We start from the raw sequence: 6485 nt of genomic DNA, 5'->3' as shown, positions 1-6485 counted from the left end.
AGAAAATGATGGAAATGTCAAAAAAATAAAATAAAATAAGTTTCCCATGTGATATGTGGTCTAGTTGTTGGGAAAATTTACAAATATGAATTTTGACTTTATTTGCAAAATCTCTCTGGAATTTGTAAAATGGGCATAACTTTTGCATACGAACTCGGATTAAAAAGTTTTTTATATGAAAAATCATCTACTCGAAAAGTTACATCCGAATTTAATTGGGGGAACCCCGTTAAACATTTTCAAAATCCTCAAAAACCTAACAGAAAAAAAGTTACGGGGCTTTCAAGATCTAGAGGCAAAAAAATTCAAAAAATTTCAAACTTACTAGTGGGAAACTTACTAGTAACAGAAAAAATATAGTTTCAAATTTTATATTTGGAAAAAATGTGGTCAAATCTGGTCAAACTGTGGTCAAACTAATTATTCTAGAATATTAGTGTTACTAAATAATTATTTCAGTTTTTTTTTAATTTTGGTCAAATCTGGTCAAACTATGGTCAAACAATGGTCAAACTAATTATTCAAGAAATATTAGTGTTACTAAATAATTATTGTTTTTTTAAAACAATAGTTTCAAACTCAAATAGTGAAATGTGTCACTTCATGCTCAAGCTAAATTCCTGAGGGTTAATAGGATTGACATCTTACTATTGTCAAGAAAACAACAAGTGCAGACTTGGAAACGAGGGAGAATAGAACCCGGAAGTTAAGCGTGCTTAGGCTGGGGGAGTGGGAGGATGGGTGACCGTTTGGGAAGTTAGATGATGAGGGATGATTAGAGATTAGAGGATAAATTGAGCAGTGATGAGGGGTGGTGATTAGAGATTAGAGGTTAAAATAATTCAGAAATTTGAAAATAAAAAAAAATTTAAAAAAAATCATAAGATTTCCTTTAGTCCCGGTTGGTGTTACCAACCGGGGCTAAAGGTGGAGCTCCACGTGGCCGCGGCCTTTAGTCCCGGTTCGTGTAAGAATCGGGACTAAAGGGGGGAGGCATTAGTAACGACCCTTTAGTCCCGGTTCAAAAACCGGGACTAAAGGCCCTTACCAACCGGGCCAAAAGCCCCCTTTTCTACTAGTGTAACCTCTGGTTACAAGATGGACATGGGGCAAAAAATTTAGGCATAACTTCTAATTCGCTCAACATGTATAGATCCGACCTCACCATACATACCACCTCATAAAAGGCTCACTTTAATATGCATTGGGAAAAATCTTTGCTATGTTATGCTACTTGTATTCGATAAATATTTTCAATTATACAATATATAATAAGGTGTAAAAATAATTAGTAGTGATATATTATGCCACATCTAAGGTGACATCATATGTTTGTTGGGTGGGGCCTTTAGTGGGTTCGATTGTTTCGTGGTTATTGCTTTGTTAGAACTTTTAGGATTAGCTTTTTATTCATTGTATTTGTTGTCTTGTGTTGTACACGTAAGTGAAGAAAATAAAATTAGAACAAAAATCTGGTTGGCAACATAAAAAGACAAAAAACGGAAATGAAAGAATGCACAAATAAGAATCATTTTTATGGACATGCAACTGACCGACAACCCCCTAGTTGCAACCGCATGGTGGGTTAGTTGCACTCGTTTTGCAATGCTGGCAGTTGCATCATAATGGTGGGCATGCAACTGACCGGTAACCCCCTTCTTGCCCAATCACAGACACATCATGGAGCATGCAGTTTGTAGTCGGGTTCTAACACTTGCAGTTGTATGTCTAATGAAGTAATGATAGATATACAACTGGATGCAACCCCTCCTCCCACCCCTAGATGCAGTCACGTCAGGAGCCATGGGCCATGTAGTTGCACTCAGATACAAACACTCACAGTTGCAAATCTAAGTGTGGACATGCAACTGGCCAAGAGCGCCCTCTGCCGAACCAGTTGCAGCCGTCTTGGCGGACATGCAGTTACAACCGGGTTGCAACCCTTGCAGTTGCATGTCAAGTGGTAGACATGTAACTAGGCAACAACCTCCTACCAACCTAGTTGTAATCATATTGGTGGTCATGCAGTTGCAGTTGAGTTGCAATACTTATAGTTGTGAGTCTAGTGATGGACATGCAACTGACCAACAAACCCTCTTCTACCGTAGTTACACCGCATTAGGGACCATGCAGCCCTTTCTCCAAGCACGGTGTACCCTTACAATTACGTGTGATTGTGACATGTATATAGTTATATGTGGGTCGCAATAGGTGCAGTTGCTCGCATGCGATGGGTGTGCCATTTTTTGAATTAAAACCCAAAACAAGGCACTCGTGAATGATGCACTCTTTTATCTACTCCCTCTCTCTCAGTTTACAGGGCGTGCGCGTACCCTAGGTCGTCAATTTGACCAACCTAATACAAGTCATATATTACAAAAAATATACCAATATAAACTTCAGATGTTCTATTTTCAAACGGTATAATTTTTGTGTTATATAGTTTATATTATGGTGATAAAATTGACAACCTAGGTATACGCGTAGGACTTGTAAACTGAGACGGAGGGAGTAGTTTCTTCGTCTACATTTACAACACTTTTAATGCATATATTTTTTTCCACATTTGTCTATTATTTTCTATTGAGAAACACCTTTGTCTATTTTCCACCATTCTCTAACTACTCATCGGAGCTCAAACAACATGACGACATATGTAGCCACCCGATTGAAAAGGTATGGTTTAACACTTGACTTGAAAACCCCAAAAAATCCCAAGACACGAAAAATACAACGCTAGTTTGCGGAAACCTTCGCCAACCATCAACGTAAACATGAGACAACCCAGGCTAGTTCGGCACAAAAACACAAATCTTGGCACATGAAAATCGGCCGGAGTAGAACTTTGATGATAATTAGCAAATACGTAGATAATATACATTTTTAGTTTACTTCACATATTACTAATTCAAATATTAATATTTATACATTCAAATATCACTAAAATATATTGCAATGATAATTATAATGATCCTCACATACGCGCAAGTAAATTTACGTGGCTTTTGCCAAGCTTCCGGTGTTTCACTTTCAGTAAAGATACGGACATTCGGGAAAGCCCATTTTTCCGGTAGTGAAATATTGTCACAAGATCCCCAGTTAGGGGATAAGAACAAACTTTCACAAGATCCACTACAACGAGAACCCCCTACAGCCACGCATTCCCTCCAACGAAACATCGATGCGTTGCTAGGATTAAAGTCCCCACTTGCCACTTCCCACTTCGCACGACTATTGACCACTTTGTTGAAAAAGAAAAAAGAAACACATCCTAGCGATAAAGTACCCACATCGCCACCGCCTACCTTCGTCCTATCGTGCGAGGCCAGATCCGGTTCCTACGGTTTCCCTCCTCCCTCCCCACTCAGGGCGCCTCAACCGTGCTCCGCGATCCCGACGTCGAGGGTTTCCTCATGAGTCCGGCGCCACCCTTCCCTCCCACCCCGAACGGCAACCCCGCGGAATCGGAGGAGCGACATGATGTCGACCGCGGCGATGGTGCAGGTCGGCGACGTGCCGGACCTGACGGTGCGGAACCACCTGGAGCAGGACACCCTCGAGTGGATCTTCGTCGGTGGCATGGGCGGCGTCGGCAAGACCATCTGCAGCTCCATCGTCTCCATCTGCGTCTGCTAGTCCGTGTTCGTCATCTCCAGCGACCCTGTTCTTCATCCTCAGGGACGCCTTCCAGCAGTGCTTCACCAAGTTCTTCACCCTCGTCAAGGGCTTCTGCAACCTTTACGCCAAGGTGATTATTTTCTTCCCTCTCTGTTTGCTTTCCTCCAGTTCACTCCATCGGCCCTGGGATCTGCGTTAGTACTTAATTTAAGGTATGTGTGGCTGGTTGCCTACTGATGAACCTGTATCTTCACAAACAGAATGGAGATTCTACTTGTGCTTGTAATATGGCGGTGATTTCATCTTATGCTTTCCTTGAAAAATACAGTTGACATAAGTTCTATGACTAGTGGAAAATAAGTATGCTATTTGGAAGTTTCCTTTTTTTAATATATTCTGCCGAGGACAGACTTTCAGCAGTCAAGATTGAGGTGGCTGACTTGGAGAAAAAAGAGTAGTAATTATCTAGCAATTCCCTCTGGTTCGCCGCAAAGAGATATTTCATGTTAGTTGAACCCTTATTATTGCATCAGTTTTTGTAACTTTTATGATCCAAGTTATATACATACTCCCCTAGTCTAACATTTGTTCTCTTACTGTAGATTAGTCCAATGGAGTACTATTCTGTAGTTTTTGATACAGCTCCTTCAAGCATACATTATTATGGTTACTAAAGTTGCAGTAATGCAGGAGAAGGGTCTAGAGAAAATGACAGACTTAGAATAGATTCAGTCATCTGTTGAATCAGGTATTCCTTAATATTGAGAAATTTCAACCTATTGGGAAACTATGATTGTTGTTTGTCCACACATGTATGCCCATGGTTGTGTGCCGAGGATAAATTTTATTTAGGGTAGGGCGAACACTAAAGCTGTCCGCTGCTCTTGCCGATGTTCGCTTGCCTGCCGTCGCCGACCATTGTCCGTTTAGCCGCCGTTGTTGCCACAATGGACTAGTCAGCTAGCCGGTAGGGTCCATCACTCTCACTCGCATGGTGTCGCTACGTGCGCATGATGCCTCATAGCTTGGTCGCTTCAGCTTAGGGATTAGCAGTCTGTAGCAGTTACCAAACAATGACTAGGTCAGCATCAGGACCATGCCCATATCTCACCAACGATCAAGCGCTTACATATTACTCCCTCCGTCCCATAATGTAAGACGTTTTTTCACACTAGTGTAGTGTCAAAAGGCATCTTACATTATGGGACGGAGGGAGTATATATCAATTCACTCCACCTTGGTTGTAGTACATTGTATAACTTAAAAATAATTAGCATGAGTGCGTTTGGTTCATCAGAGTATGAACTAATTCTGTGGAATATGGAGGTAAATCAATTCTAAATGCAATGAATTGTAACCTCTACTTGTGAGTACTGCAGGGCACATCTTGTTTCCATCCGAAGACTACATAATGACAAATGGATACACTCTTATAAAAGCAAGTTGGCAACCTTTTTTCCTATAAAGATGTAATAAATTTGGCTGTAGCTTTTGAGCTTATTGATGTTATTTGTGTTTCTCTGCAATCTTACCAAGAAATGAGACATGCTATATTGTAAGTGAACATTCTGTTATTTGGTGACAAACTAACAAACTGCACGCACATGTTTTCCATTCAATTTCACCACTACTTTTTTTTGTATATGTTTTTATTTCTACTAGTAAATGTACAATTTGTGCATGTCATGTTTTCTTGTCTATTTGGTTGAGCAAATAGTGCATCTAAAAATGTAAAAGGGTCTGTAAGCATTCTTTATGGCTGGATATTGAAGTTTCAATTGTTTTCTCCTCTATGGTTTCTTATGTTTGCAATTCAACAAACAACGTAGCTTTAAATTTTAGTACGGTAAAGAGGTATCATAATCAAGCTATCTTCTTAGTTCTTTGTTAGTATTATTTGTGCAATACTACACAATGCACATTGTATCAGGTCATTCATTTCATATACAAGGTGGAAAAGTGTTGATGGTTTAGAACATGCCACTAAATATATGTAATAGGAATAATTATCGCATGACCTTCAACCTTTATATGTTGCTTCTTTAAATTTTACGTTTCTATCAACCTGGTTTTTCTCTACCATAAGTTACTGATCTTGTTTCTTTGTTGTTGTAGATTGCCAAGAAAAAAAAGATGATGCATGGCACATGCTGATTGCGAGGTCAAGAATTGGGCTTCTACTAGATAGTTTAGCATTATGTTTTAGAACATCACTTTCATGGTCACATTATGTTCTATGTATTTTATGTATTTGTATGTATTTTACAAATCAATTCAAGCGGTGGCATTGGTTTCAGATTTTTTTATGTATTTTTCTGAATGTTAAGAGCATACACAGCCTCTGTCAAGCCCTTGTTTGGCAAAGTTTACTCCATTCTTTCCATGGAAAAAATACTTTTATTCACACGGCAAATTTTACTTTAAGTTACCATGGCAAATTTATAGTAAAGAGCATGGCAATTTTGTTTTAAATATGATGGCAAATTTACATAGCACGGTAAGTATACTTGTATAGCCATGCCATTTTTTCAATTTATTCCATGGCAAAAGTACTCCATTTTGGCCATGGCAAAATTAATCCATTTTTTGCCATGGCAAATTTTCATTTCACTTTTGCCATGGCAAATTTAACTCCATTTTTTGCCAAGGCAAATTTTTACTTCACTTTTGCCATGGCAAATTTAACTCCATTTTTGCCATGTCAAAAATACTTTTATTTCACATGGAAAATTTTAGTTTAAGTTGCCATTGCAAATTTTATTTTAAGTTGCCATGGCAATTTCAATTTAAATATTATGGCGAATTTACATTTTATAGAACATGGCAAATTTTACTATGTAGCATCTTAAATATACTTGTGTACCCAT

General features: G+C 38.9%; 1 long non-coding RNA gene across 1 annotated transcript; it reads left to right on the top strand.

Annotated features, from left to right (window-relative positions):
- The first annotated feature begins 3234 nt into the window (after positions 1–3234).
- On the top strand, positions 3235–6056 carry LOC123180209 (uncharacterized). The gene is made up of 2 exons (XR_006490765.1): positions 3235–4366; positions 5734–6056. It is a non-coding gene; the product is annotated as an uncharacterized lncRNA (long non-coding RNA).
- Positions 6057–6485: the final 429 nt, after the last annotated feature.

The sequence above is a fragment of the Triticum aestivum genome, chromosome 1D (assembly GCF_018294505.1).
Source record: "Triticum aestivum cultivar Chinese Spring chromosome 1D, IWGSC CS RefSeq v2.1, whole genome shotgun sequence".
NCBI classification, from domain to species: domain Eukaryota; kingdom Viridiplantae; phylum Streptophyta; class Magnoliopsida; order Poales; family Poaceae; genus Triticum; species Triticum aestivum.
This window is presented reverse-complemented; position numbering and strand designations above follow the sequence as displayed.